At 30.1% G+C, this 21,843-nt stretch overlaps 1 long non-coding RNA gene across 1 annotated transcript; it reads right to left on the minus strand.

Moving 5' to 3' along the window:
• Positions 1-12,166: 12,166 nt before the first annotated feature.
• On the minus strand, positions 12,167-20,733 carry LOC122269747 (uncharacterized). The gene is made up of 2 exons (XR_015430398.1): positions 20,601-20,733; positions 12,167-12,292 (listed from the first exon to the last, which is right to left on the minus strand). It is a non-coding gene; the product is annotated as an uncharacterized LOC122269747 (long non-coding RNA).
• Between the last annotated feature and the right edge of the window lie 1,110 nt (positions 20,734-21,843).

Genomic DNA, 21,843 nt, shown 5'->3' on the forward strand with positions numbered 1-21,843 from the left:
TCTTGAAGATAAGTGAGCTTTTTCAAGCATATTCAACATGCATACTTATACATACTAGAACAAGGCATGCATACTTATATATACTGGAATATAAATAAAAGAGAATAACTTTTCAGTCATTTTTATGACTTTTAAATGCATAATGATGAAGTTACTCAAATGATTCCTCATAAAATGTAAAGTATAATAAGTTATGCGATTAGTTTAAAATTATCAGTAAGCACATAAATGTTTTAAAAGTTAAGGAATGGAATTTCAAGAAGTATTGTAAGCATCCATGTGTTCATTTGTATTTTTCAATGTATGATTTATTTATATACCTTACAATGTACAAAAAATTTTTGTCTTTTCATCTTGCTTTTGAAATGAATGGAAAGGATTCTTAAAAAAATAAGCATTTGTTTTCTAAGCATTTTAATAAAAATGCAGAAATGCTAATTAAATTTAATTAAGAATTATGTACGAATAAACAGATCATGAACAACCAATATATTCAATATATATATATATATATATATATATATATATATATATATATATATATATATATAAATATATATATATATATATACATATATATACATATATATATATATATATATATATATATATATATATAGAGAGAGAGAGAGAGAGAGAGAGAGAGAGCTTGTATCTAACGCGCAATCATTTAAAACCTTTCCCACAAGGAAAGTAATAATATTGATTGATCAGTCCCACGCTACAAAGACCTATTAATATTTAAATATATTGTCCAAAAAGATACAAAAACCCTCTTTCCAATGTGCTCTTCTTCTCTCTCTCTCTCTCTCTCTCTCTCTCTATATATATATATATATATATATATATATATATATATATATATATATATATATATATATATATATATATATATATATATATATATATATATATATATATATATATATATATATATATATATATATATATATATATATATATATATATATATATATATATATATATACAACAAAATAAATAAATACAAGAAAACACGAAGAAAGTTAAGAAAAACAATAAGTTTCATTTATTGCGCATAAGCTGCAAGTAAACGGAACTCATTAGATAAGTTCAAAATGAAGATAAAACAAAGGAAAATTATAGACATATGCAAAAATGGGGGGGGGAGTAATAATGAAAAAAATAACAAACTGATTAAAATAAAAATAAAAAAAGGATGACATTTTTTAAAAAACCCGGAAAATAAGAGATATAATCTTTTCATCAGCCCACACGATTATATCCGCAAAAACCATCCTTGGTAACTTACAAATCAATGCATAGCACAGCAAATCATTTCAGCAATGCAGTAAGAACAGCACTTTAAAATCCTCTATTTACACTCAATTTGCGCTTTTGTTTTCATATTTTGTAATCTGGCAATCTTGTTGCGAAAATATTTTTAAATCATTCCTGAAAAATTTCCCGTTCGTGTAAGTAAATCTGATTTCGCTACTCGCTCTATAGTTTTTGTTTTGTTTTATACTGTTTTGTTTTCTTTTTATTTTATTTTATTTTCTGTTTTTCGCGTTATTTTTACTTATTGTGTTCTATTTTATTTGTTGTAATTTTTGTAAAAAAAAAAAAAAAAATTTTAAATTAATTAAAAAAAAAAATTTATTATTTTTTTGAGTGCTCCTCACACTATTGCATTAATATATTTCGCTTTGGCTATATTGATACAATATCAAAAAGCACTCTTTTTTGTGGATATAATCGTGTGGGCTGATGAAAAGATTATATCTTTCATTTCCCGGTTTTTTTAAAAAATGTCATCCTTTTTTTTTTAATCAGTTGTTTGTTATTTTTTTCATTATTACTTTCCCCCCCTTTTGCATATGTCTATAATTTTCCTTTGTTTTATCTTCATTTTGAACTATCTAATGAGTTCTGCTTACTTGCAGCTTATTCGCAATAAATGAAGCTTATTGTTTTTCTTAACTTCGTTAAATAGAGGTCGAGTGTATATATATATATATATATACAGCAAAATAAATACAAAAAAAAAACACGAGGAAAATTAAGAAAAACAATAAGTTTCATTATTGCGCATAAGCTGCAAGCAAACAGAACTCATAGGATAAGTTCAAAATGAAGATAAAACAAAGGAAAATTACAGACATATGAAAAAAGGGGGGGAAAGAAAAATAATGATAGAAAAATAACAAACAACTGGGGGGAAAAAAAGGATAATTTTTTTAAAAAAAATCCGGAAAATAAAAGATATAATCTTTTTATCAGCCCACACGATTATATCCACAAAAAAGAGTGCTTTCTGATATTAATCAATGTAGCCAAAGCAAAATATATCAATACAATAGTGTGAGGAGCATTTAAATTTTTTTTAAACAAATTACAACAAATAAAATAGAACACAATAAGTAAAAATAACACGTAAAAACAGAAAATTAAAAAAAAAAAATAAAAGGAGAAAAAGAGAATAATAAATAATCTCTAAAGCGAGTAGCGAATTCAAATGTACTTACATGAACGGGAAATTCTTCGGGAAAGATTTAAAATGTTTTCGTAACAAGATTGCCAGATTGCAAAATATGAATACAAAAGTGCAAATTGTGCGTAACTAGAGGAGTTTTGTTTTTAAGTGCCGTTCTTACTGCATTGCTGAAGTGCGTTTGATTTGTTAGCTACCAAGGAAGGGTCCGAAAATGGATGTGCGCAAGGGAATATTATACTGGATAATTTAAAGAAGTTGACCATAAATAATTTTAGAAAATAAATATTTAATTAAGATAAAAATAGAAAAGAGAAACATGAATTGCCTGTTTTGCACGTAATTTTAGCCACGGATTTGCCCGAAATGGATTTGCAAACGGAAAAATTGTATTAATAATAAAATAATAAATTATTGCAAAAATTGCATAACTATTTAACAAAACTCTCCTTGAGATCCACTTTCCCTATTTCCCAAAATATTTCAGAATATTTCAATTGAATTTTGTTGCATTTTTATGCGACAAAATGTCATTTTCTTCAACTTGAAAAATAGGATTGTTCTAAAAATGCAATGGATGAATAGTTTTTCTTATTGTTTCAGATAATCAGATGAAAAAAGTTATTCTACTTTTAATTTACATCTAAAGAATCAATAGAATTAGCAAAGCTACAGTTCCACCTTTTGTTCAACTATAGGTATACTTTGTCTAAAGCACAGATTCTCAACCTTTTTTACGTTGCCACCCCCCTGAGGTTCAGAAAAAATCTAAACGCCCCCCTTTGTGAAAATCCAGTTATTTAGAGCATGGGGAGGGAGGGATGTGTGCTGAAGTAAAAGAGGCAACATTTTTAAGGCAAGTAATTGCAATTTATTTGTTATAATCAAAATAATTACGGTAATGAAAAAAATACATCTGAGAAACCTATGCTTAATAAGAGTAATTTATTCCTAATAAGATAGTTAAAAAAACTTATTCTAAAAAGTAGTATCAACGAAACAATCAAGTAACTATGTCAATGGGATGATTGTGCTTGGTTCAGGGCCAGTTACTTAACGTTCGGTTCAATATTTTCAATGAAGTGAAGATGCAAGTCCCCTCTTTGCACAATTTTGAGTCAATTGTTTGTGACTAGATACGTCACATCACTGAATATTCGTTCCTCAAGGTAGAAGGAAGGGAAGGCTATTAAATGCTACCTTGAAGCCAAAATTCTGAAAGACGATTACTATTTCAAAGCTTCATTAGTTAAAAGTTCTACCAATTCCTTCTGAATCTGAACCTCTGCTGTTTCAATATTCACAAAACGGTACATTACCCAATGAGAGACTTCGAGGGACAAAACATTCTTAAAATGTCAGAAAACTCAATGTACAAAGACTCAAGGTGATTACAATATTCTTGCGTATCATCAGAGAGAATTTCACCATTCCTTATTCCGATAAGATTGGAAATTGGCTAAACTTATTCCTACCAAAATCCTGCTTCCGCGAAATGAGTTTTTTTAGAAAGGCAGAAATAGCTGATTTTGTAGTGATCAAATTAATCTCGTCACCTTGAAATTGTAAATTAACACCAATAAATTTTACAAATAAATCCGTCATGTATTCAAGGAACTCAAGCACAGAGTCGAAAATATTCCAGAACCTATTGAGACAGGTGTTTTTGGAAAGCTTGCGAATCTCAGTATGCAAAGCAAGCGATTGAATTTTTCATCGTTCTTCTTGCGCAGCTCTCCGAATAATCAATCGTTGAGAATATTACTGCGAATTTTCATCACAGCAGAGATCGACATATCGCAATGGCTGATGCAAATGGTCTCTGAGATTGTTTCCAACTAAATGCTGTCTGTGAATTACGCAGTGGACAGCTAAAATATCTGGTACTTGGCCATCACTTATGGGAGGAGTTTTCTAGGTATCTTTGTCTTGGGAGGGGTACCTCCCTCTTCAAAATGGGGTTAAACCTACGATGTCAACCAACCATTGCAGTAGATCCATCAGTGGCAACAGACACAATATTCGAAAGAGGAATGTTTTTCTCTTTAAAATAATCTTTGACAGTATTAAAAATAGATTTACCTTCGGTATCTTGAATCAGGTGTTTTGCAAAAAGCATCTCTTGAATAATTTTTCATTCCTTCATAAATCGGAAGTACGCCAACAGTAAAGCCTCATTACTTGGCAAGGTTGACTCATCAACTTGAAAGGAAATACGTTGGACATCAAAAGTTTGCATAAGGAAACTTCAATGTCTTCAGCCATCTCATCAATCCGTTGCAACACTGTATCGTTCCGAATCCGAACTTCAAGTACGTGGCACTGTATTGACGACACTTTTTTTATTAATCGACATTGTAGGCAGCGGCAAAATACAAACGAGGAAAGAAAATAAACTATATTTTAAAATTAATTGATAATTTACGCTAAAGAACAAATTCGCGCAAGTATATGGTCAAATAATCAATGAAATTGAATCAAAACTGGGGAAAAAATTGAAAGGGAGCGAGCGAAAACCATCATAAATCAAACACTCATACTGAAAGCGCTTGCACTTCTATTTTAACCAAATGGCTTGAATAAGTCAGAAGCAAAAACAACTCACTCATGCCCTTCGATAGTTCGGATTGGAGAATAGTTGTCACATAAGTTACTGCTGGTACAAATGGTGTATCAGATAATTTTAATTTATTATATTAATTTAATTCTTTTTCATTGATATTAATTTTTGATTTACTTTATTTATTAAGTTAATTTTAATTTAATAATTTTATTTAGAAGTTTTAAAAATGAATTTGAATGCTCATCGCCCCCCTACCGCCCAAAACATACCTATAGCCCCCCTACTGCCCAAAACAAGTTCACCGCCCTTCAGCATATGTGCACCGCCCCCGTTGAGAATCACTGACATGCATGATACTTATTGCATAATTTATTTGGATTCTAAACCCTCCAGGGTTTATTAAAATACAACAACAGACATCTATTACGCATATCCAATGCTCCAAAACAAATAAGATTTTTTAAAATAAAAAACGTCGAAATAAATTTTTAAAAAAAATCTGTATTGTATGGTAAAAGATTAGACCAAAATAACCCCATTTTATATTTAGATCTCTATTATAGACTGCACTCGTTTCTATTATATATATATATATATATAATATATATATTATATATATATATATATATATATATATATATATATATATATATATATATATATATATATATATATATATATATATATACATATATATATATATATATATATATATATATATATATATATATATATATATATATATATATATATATATATATATATATATATATATATATATATATATATATATATATATATAAATATATATATACAATTTATTATATATATATAATATTATATATAATAGAAACGAGTACAGTCTATAATAGAGATCTAAATATTAAATGGGGTTATTTTGGTCTAATCTTTTACCATACAATACAGATTTTTTTTTTAAATTTATTTCGACGTTTTTTATTTTAAAAAATCTTACTCGTTTTGGAGCATTGGATATGTTTAATAGATGTCTGTTGTTGTATTTTAATAAACCCTGGAGGGTTTAGAATCCAAATAAATTATGCAATAAGTATCATGTATGTCAGTGATTCTCAACGGTGATTCCCTCATATATATATATATACACACTCGATCTCTATTTAACGAAGTCGCAAAATTCCGTTAGAAAGTTCGTTATATGAAATTCGGTAAATGGAACATCACCATTTGAAATACTTAATCAATACAAAACAGGTTTTAAATTCATTAACACTAGACATAAGCAATTGATACACCTTTATCTTGTAAATTATTAACTACTATAGAATTGTTTCAAATGATTTTAACAATTTATCATATGAAAGTTTGGTGATTTCTTCATCATTTCCGCCTTCCTCACAGTTTATCACTGTATTGTTTTATTTTTCACATTGTCAAAAATATCAGATTGAGTTAATGTTTTTGTGGTTTCAGCTTCAGAATCAATAAAAAGAGAATTATTAATCAGTACACCATCATTAATTTCGTGGTTCTCTAAGCTGCAACCACATTTTTTAAAGATTTTCTAAAGGAATGTCAACCTCACTTTCCAAATTCTCCGAGCTGACTAAGAATACTGCTTTAGCAAAATTGTTACGAATAGTACAATCAGCAACATTACAGTTCCAAGGTTTAAAAATTTCTGCTATGCTTTCTCGTAAACTGATTTTTGGCATGGATTCTTGTATAAAATGCAAACAAAAAGGGAAAGGGATTTTACCGCTTTCTCTAAAAGTTAGGCGGTTGCGAAAATCAATTTAAGGTCATATTCCCCCATAAAATGCGTTAACAAGTTAGATATATTTTGGGAAATAAGAAAAGTGGATCTCAAAGAAAAGTTCGTAAATATAAAATTTACTTTGCTATTTGGAAGTTATTTTACGAAGAAATTTCCAAAATGTTTTTGGTTCCTTCAAAAAAAGTCGCAAAATAGAGAAATTTGCAAAATGGAAGTTCGTTAAATAGAAGTCCGACTGCAGTTTACTCAAATTGCAGTAATAAAGTTTTATTGCCATTGTCTTTAAAGATTTGATTTTAAAATGTTGCGTTTTTTTTTCTCCTTATATTGTAATTACTTTCATTTTAATGCTAGTTTATGTGAAAAAATTGCTCAAAATGTTATGGTGGAAAATTATTAAGTGATTAAAACAAACCATCCATAACAGACTTCGGTACAATTTGTGATGAATGAACAAACTTGCCATTAGATTTCCTCTTTTCATAAACTGGGCAGCTTTACTATAGTTTGTCTACGGTAAGAACTCCCCCCTCCACAAAGTCTGATTCCGTCTGCTGCTATAGAAACATGAATAGCGCATTTCAGAAAGGGTAGCTTCTCTTCACTCGAGAGCTAACACAATAGGCCGAAGAAAAAGATTCCCTTTCTCTCGCCGGCTCGATTCGAAACCTGTTCTAAGCTATGATCCCACACTTGAAATAGTTATACCTCGTTACCATAGGCACCGCCACGAATGGCTAGGGGAGTTCTTACTTTAGACCACTGATTCTCAACGGGGGAGGTGAACTTGTTTTGGGCGGTAGGGGAGTGATGAGCATTCAAACTCATTTTTAAAACTTCTTAATAAAATTATTAAATTAAAATTAATTTAATAAATAAAGTAAATCAAAAATTAATATAATAAAGTAAAATTATCCGATACACCATTTGTATCAGCAGTAAAACGAACTTATGTGACAACTATTCTCCAATCCGAACTATTGCAGGGCATGAGTGAGTTGTTTTTGCTTCTGACTTTTTAAGCCATTTGGCGAAAATTCAAGTGCATGCGCTTTCAGTATGAATGTTTGATTTGATCCGTGTTTCTTGTGATGGTTTTCGTTCGCTCCCTTTCAGTTTTTTCCCCAGTTTTGATTCAATTTCATTGATTATTTGACCAGGTACTTGCGAGATGGCTGAAGACATTGAAGTTTCCTTATGCAAACTTTTGATGTCCAACGTATTTCCCTTCAAGTTAATGAGTCAACCTTGCCAAGTAATTAGGCTTTACTGTTGGCGTACTTTCGATTTATGAAGGAATGAAAAATTATTCAAGAGATGCTTTTTGCAAAACACCTGATTCAAGATACCGAAGGTAAATCTATTTTTAATACTGTCAAAGATTATTTTAAAGAGAAAAACATTCCTCTTTCGAATATTGTGTCTGTTGCCACTGATGGATCCACTGCAATGGTTGGTTGACATCGTAGGTTTAACCATATTTTGGAGAGGGGGTACCCCTCCCAAGACAAAGACCCAGATACCAAGACAAAGACCCAAAAAGAACAAAGACCCTCCCAAGACAAAGACCCAAAGACCTCTGGGTACCCATACCCAGAAAACTCCTCCCATAAGTGATGGCCAAGTACCAGATATTTTAGCTGTCCACTGCTTGATTCACAGACAGCATTTAGTTGGAAACAATCTCAGAGACCATTTGCATCAGCCATTGCGATATATATCGATCTCTGCTGTGATGAAAATTCGCAGTAATACTTTCAACGATTGATTATTCGGAGAGCTGCGCAAGAAGAACGATGAAAAATTCAATCGCTTGCAACTACATACTGAGATTCACAAGCTTTCCAAAAACACCTGTCTCAATAGGTTTTGGAATATTTTCGACTCTGTGCTTGAGTTCCTTGAATACATGACGGATTTATTTGTAAAATTTATTGGTGTTAATTTACAATTTCAAGGTGACGAGATTAATTTGATCACTACAAAATCAGCTATTTCTGCCTTTCTAAAAAAACTCATTTCGCGGAAGCAGAATTTTGGTTGGAATAAGTTTAGCCAATTTCCAATCTTATCGGAATAAAGAATGGTGAAATTCTCTCTGATGATACACAAGAATATTGTAATCACCTTGAGTCTTTTACATTGAATTTTCTGACATTTTAAAGATGCTTTGTCCGTGGAAGTCCTTTAATGGGTTACGAACCCTTTTGTGAATAATGAAACAGCAGAGGTTCAGATGGAATTGGTAGAACTTTCAACTAATGAAGCTTTGAAATAGTAATCGTCTTACAGAATTTTGGCTTCAAGGTAGCATTTAATAGCCATCCCTTCCTTCTACCTTGTGGAACGAAGATTCAGTGATGTGACGTATCTAGTCACAAACAATTGACTCAAAATTGTGCAAAGAGGGGACTTGCGTCTTCACCTCATTGAAAATATTGAACCGAACGTTAAGTAACTGGCCCTGAACCAAGCACAATCATCTCACTGACATAGTTACTTGATTGTTTCGTTGATACTACTTTTTAGAATAAGTTTTTTAACTATCTTATTAAGAATAAATTACTTTTATTAAGCATAGGCTTCTCAGGTGTATTTTTTTCATTACTGTAATTATTTTGATTGTAACAAATAGATTGCAATTGCTTGCCTTAAAAATGTTACCTCTTTTAATTCAGCACACATCCCTCCCTCCCCATGCTCTAAATAACTGGATTTCCCAAAGGGGGGCGTTGAGACTTTTTCTGAACCTTAGGAGGGCGGCAACGTAAAAAAGGTTGAAAATCTGAACTTTAGATTAATCGTAAACAAGCGCCATGCTATTATTGTCGCCAATGATGCTTAATATGGGTAAATACCAATTATATAAATTAAAAAAATTACTTACAAAAATTCCAAGTTAATGGTAAATTTCGATATTATACCTAATAATGCTGAATACAGTTAATCTCAATTTTAATTGGCTGAGCTACAATAAACTGGTTTTGCTATGTTCTTGCTTATTAATTTCGACAGTATACAGGGTGGTCCCGAATTCATGGTACAAACTTTAATGGTAGGTACAGGACATTGTAACAATGATTTATTGTATAGGAAAGTGACGCGGTGAGGCGTAAACTGGGGAAATAAAAGGAAAGAGAAATGGAGTGATCGGTTGGTATCATTGCTGGTAGAGGGCAGTAGATGTCTAGCCGCCGTTGAAAATGATGCATGGCAGTAGGGAAAAGCGCCATTCACAATTGGTGATTTTACGTATGCAGAAAAAGCAGACATGCATTGCATGTACGGCCGTGCAAATGGTAACGGCAGAGCTGCGTTACAAATGTATCGCGCGGAGTATCCTGATCGACGAATGCCGGATCATAGAATTTTTCAACGGTTACATCGTCAACTTTGTGAAACAGGTGCGTTCGACGTCAACAGACATAACGCTGGTCGATTAAGAGCTGTACGCCCTCCAAGGCTGGAAGAAAGCATCTTGAACATTGTGGCTGATAGACCCGAGTCAAGAACAAGAACTGTTGCGCGTGACGTAGGTGTGAGTGATCAGACTGTATGCAGAGTGTTAAACGAAAATCGCTTACACCCCTTCCATTTTCAGAAAGTACAAGCATTGAATCCGGCAGATTATCCTCTCCGCGTGAACTTCTGCCTGTGGGTGATGCAGCAATGTGCGTTGCAGCCGGATTTCGTAGGTGATGTGCTATTTACAGATGAAGCGACATTTTCACGCGAGGGTGTCTTTAATGCGCACAATTCCCATGTGTGGGCAACCGATAATCCACATGCAACGCGTCCACATGCGTTTCAACAACGTTTCTGTATTAATGTGTGGGCTGGTATTGTGAACGACTTTTTGATTGGCCCATACTTACTACCCACGCGACTCAGTGGCGGAAGCTATCTTATTTTTCTGAAAGAAGTGTTACCACAACTGCTGCATGATGTTCCGATCGCCATTCGTAACCGCATGTGGTTTCAGCACGATGGGGCGCCAGCACACTTCAGCATTGATGTACGGAATTACCTGAATGCCACGTTTGGTGCTCGATGGATTGGGCGTGGTGGACCAATCCCTTGGCCACCCCGATCTCCCGATTTATCGAGCCTCGATTACTTTTTATGGGGACATCTAAAGCATATTGTTTATGAGACTCCAGTTGACTCAGATGAGGATCTCGTCACTCGCATATCTGTAGCTGCTGCAGGTGTGCGTGAAATACCACGCATCTTTGAACGTGTACGCCAATCGCTCCACCGACGCTGTCAATCATGTATGGCTTCTGGTGGACGCAATTTTGAACACTTACTGTAAACATGACACTTGTCAACAACGCTTTCAATAAAATCTTTGTTTTTCCTTTCGGCCGTTATTTCTCCTGTTTACGCCTCACCGCGTCACTTGCGACTATACATTCCTATACAATAAATCATTGTTACAATGTCCTGTACCTACCATTAAAGTTTGTACCATGAATTCGGGACCACCCTGTATACCGTTTAGTTTTGTCCAAGATTTCATTTCGTTGTTCAGTACCGATTTATTGTTTCTTTATTTCAATAGTCCTGTTCGAAGAGAGGTTATTCAGCTAGTTGAAAATAAAAAAAGTTGAATTACATTTATAAAAATTAGTTGGTTAAAAATAAGTTAACGCTTTTCGTTTCCCGAAACTCTGGCTTTTTCCCAGATCAAGAGCTAGCTTTTGTTCAATACTTATTAATATTTCAGTCAAATGACTTCTACAAACGTACTATTGGATGTATTTTCTAAATTTTAATTAAATATAGTAGCATTAAATTCGAACTTGAGATTCATTTAAACTGAAATAGCTATAGTATTATAGTAGTAGCACCTTGGATATATGTATACTATAAAATAGTATCTTTCTCTTGATATGCATCTTGAAGAAAGTATTCATAAATGAGATACGTTTTCTTTTGAAAGTGGTATGAGTACAGCATATGTAAAAAGTATAAAATAGGGAGAAAAAAAATTAATCAAATTGGATCAGAGAATTTGAAGCATGTATATCTCTTTTTGTTCTTACACAATATATAGACAAAGAGTATGGTAGCCAGCTGACTCTATGAAGATGCTTGCAGGTGCAATTATATAAGGTGCAGATGTGACTACATTTTTCTAGATAGAAAAATAGAAATCATGTTACCTTAAAATTCTGCAGTGGGTCAGAATCCAATCTAAGACTTCAATTATATTAATAACTAACAACCGTGCCAGAAATAAAGAGCTTAATTATTTTTATGAAATTAAAAATATACAATTATATTTAATACATATTGCAAAATCAATGACTGAAATGTTATCTTGTTACGGCACAGAGATTTTCTTCAAACTAAATGAGAATCTGCATACATCATTGTAGAAACAAGTCCTGGTAAACATATCTCACAGAAAAGCTTTAAGTAGACAATGCTGTGAGACTATTCCCCGGGACAAATATGAATCATCAGTAGAATCCAGGCAAAAGCTAGAAGAGAACTGCTTTAAATTAATACTGCAATTAAGATACCTGGTTAAGATTTCAACCAATGGTTAAGTATATAGATAAAAGTACAACTCTTCAAATTGTGAATCTAATAAAGGACTGCATACATTAGTTCAAATCAACTTGAATTACAGAGTGAAAGAGGGACATTTAGCACAGAAGTATACATTTTAAAAGAACATTTTTAATTACCAGAAAAGTGTTATAAGCACACATTAACGGGGAAAAACCTCGCATATCCACCTTTTCCACGCATATGGCAGGCTTTCAGAGGGGTCTCACAACTCTTTTGGGTGGAAGTATACTCATACTTGGGGATTTGAAACATCTGTCACTTAAAAATCAAGACATAAAAAAGGAGTTTAAATTATTGCAATGTTAGGTTTGTTGCTCAATTACTTCTTTTCAATTCATTTTGCAGATCTCCAATTTAGGCAGGTTACTTACATCTGAAAGAGAGGGGAAGTATCTGATTAAAATTATTTAATATTTGTATTGAAGCATCCATCAGGGTTTACACATAAAGACTAATGGCTTTAAGAACAAGACAATCACAGGACATTACATCACAACATTTAATAGTTAGTCACAGCACAGATTTTTTGAAATATTTTCTTTCCACAACATAAATGACCTCGCAGCCAATTGTTCAGTTGGTGTGCACACCGTTTACCCGAGAGACAACTGTATGGCGTGTATGGTAATCAGCCACATAGGCTCCTTAAAGGCGAACAAGTCCATGACTGATCGTGGAATGTGCATGTTGTGTTATACCCACACTGACTTTCAATGGTGAGCCAGTACATGTTGATGTGTTTGTCTATTGTTCATGCTTGATTGCATTGCTCCTGGTTTTTTAGTATCTATTCATTTATATTCTGTCGAGATCACCAGTTCCTCAATGAATATTATTTTCTAAACCCTTTTCAAGAATAAAATCATAAATTAATTTTCTAAACTTATTAGTATCTAGATCAAACATTAAATCAGTTTTATTTAGAATGCAATAAATGCCACTGATAAAACAAAAGGAATTAATTTTATTTTTTTTAAATAATCAATGTAAAAAATGTATATATTATTAATTTTATTAATATAAGAGTAATATACTAACTGGTTTTTTCTTAACCAGGGTTTGATTAAAGACAAATTCTGATAAACATTAAAAGATAATTTAACTCATTCTGACTTTAATTATTTAGAATAATTTACAAACAGTGCTGTAAACAGTAAGCAAACTGTACTATAACAATACAGTCGGGAAAAAACTCACAACAATTAAGGTAAAATGCCACGGTTAATAATATACAATTCTTCGAATAATCAAAATAAAAAACTTTATAGTTATAATAGAGAAAGATACCAACTGAGACACTCGTATTGGCTTTTGTTGAATCTACATCTCCGTGCAATCGACAAATTTTTATAATCTCTCTATAGTGCCGAACAATATGCCATTGCTATTTTGAAACAGTTCATTATTCATTAAGTATATTTTACTAAAAGCATTTGAAGTGAAAAAGTATTTATAATTCAGGGACAATGCTCTAAACAATCTTCCCTCTGTCCCTCAAGAGCAGAACCAGAATCGTTGAGAGAGAACCAGTTATAAAATATTCTATTGCATCTAAACATTTTTCTACATTGTGTGAAGTAGCCCAAATAAGAATATTAGAAAAAAACAAAAACACTCTCTACTAAATACATTCTGAATATTTTTCTTATCAGCATCAGACTACTAAATCTGTTGCTGTTCTGGTGATCTGGCTAAATGTCAAGACAAGATTACGATATTTTCATAAAATTAGTATATAAAGTTGTGTATAAATACACACCCTTTTTTAGCAACTTTGCTATGCATTCTTCAAAGATGTTTGCCAGTTGAATATGGCCCTGGCAGTTTAAGTGAATGTGATCTTAACCAATACAGTCATCTACAGATAAAGTTGATTCACAGAACATTAGCCCAAGTAAAATTCACAAAGTTTTCATTACTTCCTTGAATCGCTTTATAGTGACGTTCTCAAAATTAACAAAATGGTTTGCCTACTCTGATCTTTCAGCGAGAGAAATTTCTCAACTCTTCGTTCAAGAACAACAACTGAGGAATATTTCCAAATTGAGATTCGTCGTGCCAACTACAATCGCCAAGGTGCTAAATAGAATGAATGAGATTTCAATGAAATTTTATAACATTATTACTTTATTCATTTTCTTTAAAGATAAAAATTTTAATGAAATTACTTCAATAGTTTGCAATTTCAGAAACTAATTTTATTTTATACGAGTCAAAAAGTGCAAATTTTTATAGTGTCACTAAAAATGATAAAAAAAAGTTTATGATGAATCAATATAAATACAAGAAATTTTTTACAAAAAAATTAAAATTTTTACACAAAATTAAAATTTTTACACAAATAATAATAAATAATTGGAAACTTAGGAAATGGGTCTAAGAAAGCAATCCATAGATTTAAAATAATTAAAACTTTGAAAGTTACAGATGACTATTTTGATTCAACGGAGTAATATATAGAAGTTATTGTACATAATTTGAATTACTTAATAGATACTTATAAAATTAGTTGCAGTGCTATGACGCAACAGTTTCTTAGTCTTTCTTTTGAATCAGATTTCAATTACCTGCACTTCAGTATTTATGAAATGACAGTGTATTTATATACTAAGGCAATAGAACTTTTACCAATATATTTGCTCTTTAATATTTATGCTATTTTTAACGAAATTTACTTAATCAATCATGATTATATCATTCAAGAAACTTAAGTCGAATTGTTGAGATGCAATATCAGTATACTGTCGGTAATATCGACTTTCATTTCACTTAACATTTATTTACATTATTAAAAACATTTGTACTCTCGTAAAAATGTTGTTTGTGTGCATATTACTAATATGAGTCACATTGCGTGGATTTAAAGAATAAACTCATAACTTAATAAATAAAAAAAAAGAAGTATAATCGTAAATGGCATAAAAAGAAATGATTCTTCTTGCAAGTGTTGTATTGAGCAATGTAGATGTTGTTGAAAATTAAATGAAATGGAAATTTTTTTTTTTTTTTTTTTAAAGAAGTTATGTCTGCGAGATTGCAAAAATAAAATTGTTTTGAGAAAACACCGAAGCCTATCAATGCAATGCATCAAATCAATGTAAAAGTACTTGTATTTCTAATTTAACTGAGGCTTCACTGCACTGGAAACTACTATGCTGTTTGACAAATATTTTCTAGAGTGATATACAATTAAAAGCTAAAAACTGTAAAATTTTTTGGTATTTTGCCAACATTTTAATATTATCACAATAAGAGGTACAAAGAGAAGTTTCATATGAACTTTTTAATCATCTACATGTAGTGGTGTGGAAAAAATCTTCAAATCAAATTTTCACATAAAAAATAATTATACCAATATGAGACTATATATAAATAATTTTAAAACTTGGCTACCACGGGGAGAAATTTTCCCCTAAAACGTAGAAAATTGGCATTTCTGAATTCACTGTCTTACATATGTAAAATATAACTTCATAAAAGAATTTAAATTTCACCTAAGAGTTTCAAATAAAATTAACTATGAATGATTTACTTAAACTTATTAATTAACCTCACAAATATAATCTCCAATATCATAATATTTAATTTTTATCCTACATCAAACTTGTGAAATAATTCCAGAATAATTATATTTATTTCAATGAATATTTTTAATATTATTTATAAAGAAAGTAAAAGTTGCATTTAATAAAAAAGTAATAATAAATAAAATAAGTCAAGTACATAGTCGTATGTTACAAATCATCAAAAATTTCCAAAACATCAATATTGTTATAAATGTCATCAGAAAGTCAATATTGTGACTAGTGTTATTTCTGCATAAAATACCAGAAAAGATTATCTCTTACATTTTTGGACAAAAGTTATTTTTGAAACATCTTGTAGCATTAAAGAAATTTTAACAATAGAAAGTTTTTTAATGAAAACTAATACATCGATTAAAAAATAAAGAAATTTAAATTAAATAAATAAATAAAACTCCCATAAGGATACAAACATAATTTAGGACCAAATAGTATTAAGAGTAAAAAATAGCATTGGAAATTAAGAGAAGTGAAAATTTGAAATTTTATTTATTGTCAAGCTAAAGGAGCTGTACGCCACTCATGTACGTATGAGACAGATTAAGAAAATTTAATTCAGTTATTCAAGCATCAAAGATACATACAATTTCTGTTATTGTCTTTTAATTGTAAGATAAATTTATTAATTGAAATTTTGAGCTATTTCCGACGCAAACCTGCTAACATACACAAAACTAAAACGAGAAAAATAAAAAGATAAAAATATGTTTTTTAAGTTAGAAAAAAAAAATAAGAGAAAATTTATAGTGACGAAAAATTATTTTCGCCTCTCTCATAATTTACTTCTATCACCATCGTAAATTCCTTTAGATTTTTCGAAATTTAGGCTCCCGAAGTTTTTGTTTGACGTCTGACAAAACTAATATTATTTACTTCTTTTCAATCGAATTGAAAATGTTTTTTAAATAAAAATTATTCGTTATTATATATAGAATTAAGACAATTTTAGTGAATCCATTCAAGAAAATAAATGTTCTTCTAGCATCAAAATAATTTATTTAAAAATGCGAGGTTATAGCATTATTTTTTTTCATTTGCACTTGTTCGTCGTATAGGGGATAACAAAAAATAAATTACATAAATCGTCATTAATCACCAATACGCAATCATGCACAAAACGGAAATGCAAAAAAAGTTAGTAATTACCGATGTATGAATTTTTTCTCTTTTTTTACTAATATTTATTGCTTTTCTCGTTGATTTTACTTTATTAGTGAGAAAATTTATTATGAGTATTTTTAAGTGAGAAAATGTACGTTTTACCATCACGAAAATTTTTACATATTTTTCGTTTTTTAAAGCTATGTTTTTGATTTCTAATTTTTTTTTTTCCTTAGTAGGACCTCTAGAAGCATTATAAGCACTTTGAAGGAAGAAGCAGCATCTTGTTTCATACTAGCGAAATTCTTGTCCTTCGTACGGGGTTAAAAATAAATAAATAAAACTGTACTGAAGAACACTACAAAATCTCGCCAAAACTGAAAGACAAAGCATATACAAATTATCAAGTTCAAATAATTTAAAGTTTTCTTTTATTCATTTTTTTAATGTAATTTTTCTGTTGACCTTCCCAGTGGCTTAACGTTATTAGAATAAGCATAACTGCAAGCTGTGCAGAATTTAAGTTTACCGGGGCCTTAAGCTATTGTAGGTAGTGGGGCTCTTATATATTTAACTCTATTTTCAATATACCAAGAAGCGAATTGTTATTTTTTTTATAGTTAGTTATTAAACATGAAATTACCTCATTAAAAAAAAAAAAGTATTTAAAAATATTACTTGCTTGACGAAAATATTATAATAACTATTAAAAGAATCATAAGGGTTACTAATGTCAGAGATCAACTTTGTTTTCCTGCTAAGAAACTATAAGATATAGAAATTTCAAATTATGATAGACGTGTAGACAAATGTACAGTGAGAACAAAAGTTTAAAAAAATTGACATTTGGTGATTAGTTTGAAAGTTATTAAGTGTTGAACTTAGCAAAAAGTAATAAGCTCGCTGCCGGCTGGTAAAATTGAATTACAGACTTAAAACTTGACATTTTTATATATGAACTTAATAAAAGATTTTACGTGCCTTTTTATTTTATTTTATAACTGTCGTTGAACAGCCGACCTAACTTAATGGGTTCACGACTACTAATGTTCAACTCCGTAGCCTTGAAATTTTGAACCCAATCCAGAAGACAAGGGAACTCCTGGATCGAGTATCGGGAGAAATATGCCTTCGTGGAGGACTTTTTGATGGAGTTAACCCGCATTTGCGTTACATGGAGAGGAAGACCATGAGAACCTCCCACGGTTAGCCTGATGGCAAGAGGACTCTAACAACTGAGGATATTTCATGTCAGCACTGTGGTTGGTGCAAGCCGGATGCGGAATTTGTATCGACTGGGATTCGAACACGGTTCGCCCGATTGGAAGGCGAACGCTCTATCCCCTGAGCCATCACGGCTCTATGTGCTTTTATTGGCGAAAACATATAACGTGTTTATATATATATATATAAAATTTTGTTTCAAATAATTTCACTTTCTCAAGATTTATGCTTTAATAGCTTGTGCTTGACCTAGTTTGAATAAAATATTAAAAAAAAGAGGAAGAATTAGACGTCACATTTAAACCTGAACATTTAAAGAACTTAAAGAACCAGATAAATGAGCCATTTTCGGAGCATGCATAACAGGGCTCATTCAGGGCTGGATTAAGACTTCTTGAGGCCCTAAGCACTGAAAATATTTTGGTGTCCACCTCTAACAATTAAAAATATATCTACTATTAAGTCACGTGTTAATTCAAAATAAAAAATCAAAAATTTTTTTAAGAAAATATTTATTCAAATTAAAACGAAAAAAATTTACATAATATAATCAATTGAAAACTTTTAAGTTAATATTTAAAAAAAATAACTTCTGTTTGTGTATATGTAATGTGCAAAAAAGTAAACACTTTGAATAACTTATGATCGAAAGATAGAACTTTTATATACTAAGACTCAAAATACTTTAAATTAGAAAAACAGACACGTACTTTTCCTAAAAAAAGCATATATTTTTATTTTAAATTGATTCGAATTCTTGACTCTCGAAATAAATAGCCATATCTTGAGAATTTTTTAAACGAACAAAAAAAAATTTTTTAGCACACAATAATAAAATTCATTTACCTAAAAATAGTTCCTTGGCAAAAATAATTTTCAAGAAGTATTAATTATTCTATTTATTAATAGAATAGTCGCAAGAACTTTAAATTGAAAATTTAAGAAATGTCATTTTAAATGACAAAATACAAAATTTAATGTGTACTAAATCAGTCAAATACAACAGAATTATTCAAGAACTATTCGACAGATTTCCTTCAAATTTTATATTTTACCATTTAAATTAATATTCTTAAAATTTAATTATTTATTCAAAATTGTTCCAACTATTAATAATAAATAATTTAAAAAAAAACTATTTTTGACAGTGAATTATTTTTTGGTAAATGAATTTCATTATTAGGTGCAAAAATTTTTCAATTCGTTTCAAAAGTTCTCGAGACATTGCGAAATGCAATTAAAAGAAGGAGCCCAAACTTTCAACATAAAAAAAAAACTTTTGGGATCTTAATTTCCATATTGCGAATACGATCCATATTTTGAAGGATAAATATCCAAATTCAACAACAACATATCGTGAGCAATTCTACAAATAAACGCCAATTAAATGCTATTTCGATATTAATTTTCTTCTTTTTTACACCCTAAATTTGTTAAAAATTTATGCTTAACTTACTTACCAATTTTTTTTTTTTTTTTTTTTTAAAAATCAAAAAAAAATCTTTTTAGAATGTTTAAACACCGAAGAAAAAAATTATGCATTAAGAATAATTTGTTTTCATATTAAAAAAAATTATCCATTTAAATAAATTAATATAAAATTAGACATTCCTTTGTGGAATTTAAATTCAATCTTTATTGTATCATATATATATACAATTGTAGTTATATTTTTTAATTATAAAAATAGTTGAATTCAAAGTATAGTAGAGTATATTATGTATATAAAAAAAAAAAGTGAAATTATTACGTTTGCTGAACCTTCATTTATAATTTCAACATGGATTACTCACTTCAATGAAGATTCCAAAAGTAAGTCTTTATTTATGTTTATCCTCTGATTTGCTTTTCTATTATTCTTGTTTCTTTTATTTTTTGAATTTATGCTTGTACTTGTTTATTCCCGTTTTAACATTCCGCATGCGATTTTTTTTCTATCTTCCTTACCTGTTCTTTCGATTCTCTACCCGTTTCTGACATCACGACAGTAACACCGTTCTTTTACGGTCCTCTCCTCCTAGAGAGCGCCTTTTCTTTCCCCCATTTCGTCGTGATGTCATGATCGGGTTTCTCTTTTTCCTCCTACCCCTTTGCGACCTATCTAAACAGGTCGCCAAAAAATTGACGGCACTTGGCCTTGCCGTGGATATGATAAAAATCCCAAATAAATTATTGTTTAATAGCACAACCATAAGTAATATTAAAAAAAAAATATCAGTATCTGAATTAAAATAATTACACAAGATACAAACAATGCCAACAAACAGTTTAGATACATAATCATTTAATATGTAAATAAATAACATTTCAACTTACCAACATGAATTAAGGCAAAATCATAATCGCCCCTTCGCAACTGCACACTTAATTTGTCCACAATGATTCCAAGGCGTGCAAACAACATCGATATCCTATTTTCGCTCAACATTTAAGTAATTAGCTAAATACTTCACCAGGGAATCACCTTGTAAAAAGAATAACAAAGTATTTTATTAGTTAGTATTTTATGTAGAGACAGAAGAAATATGAAAGGTTTGCTTTACATTGTCCATTTAGACTTAAACATTAACTGTCAAAAAACTTAGGGTATTCAGAATGAAAAAAATACAATTATAGATATAAAAAATATGAGTAGTTTGAGAAGTTAATTAAATGAAAAAATTCAAATTAAAATCTAGTACAGATAATTTAAATTGTACTTAATTTTCTAATCTGAATTATCTTCCGATGAATTATAGTAATTTTATTATGCATTTTAAATAAAAAAATTATTGAGTACAAATTGTTTTGCACATAAATGTGATACATAAAGAATAAAATTTTTTATGAAAGTATGTATGCTCATAATTTATTCAATATTTAAGACAACCTAAAGGAATAATAATGAATGCAGTGATTGTGAATAAAAATGATAAATATTAGGTAAATTTGTTCAATTTCTTTTAGATTTCTGTTTAGAATTTTTTTTTAAGATTGAAACAAATTATTTTAAACATGATCAAAGAACTCACTATTTTTAAAAAAAATTCAATATTGAGCCATCTATAAAAAATAAATTTTAATTAGCAAATTATTTCCCAGAAAAAAAAAAAAAGAAAACTTTATATTATGCCACTAAAATAAATATAAATCATGTAATTTAACTAAATGAAATTTCATTACCAAACTGCCTCACCATTTTTGACAGATCAAACAAAGGATTTCTAAGAAAGCAGAGAAAAACTTTGATAAATGAAAAAAAAAAAATTCTGACTACGATTTTCTTAAAATACATAAATTTTACACGTAAAGAGAAACGAACTAAGTAATTTAAATTCTAAAGGGTTGCATTTACAGAAATTTAATAAAATTCATTAATCTTTTTTAAATTTCATCTAATTCCTTTATATACTACAATAATACATACACTAATGTTATAAATCTTTAAATAATAAAAATTACCTGTAATTTAAACTTTCATGATGACAAAATAGGAAATCCCGCGCATGGCATATCGCGAGTTTAGATGTCAGATCTCGGCTGCCAAAACAGTTCTTTTGTGAACTGAGGAAATCGCTCG

Source organism: Parasteatoda tepidariorum, chromosome 11 (genome assembly GCF_982258835.1).
Source record: "Parasteatoda tepidariorum strain Cologne lab strain chromosome 11, Ptep-v5.0, whole genome shotgun sequence".
NCBI classification, from domain to species: Eukaryota; Metazoa; Arthropoda; class Arachnida; order Araneae; family Theridiidae; genus Parasteatoda; species Parasteatoda tepidariorum.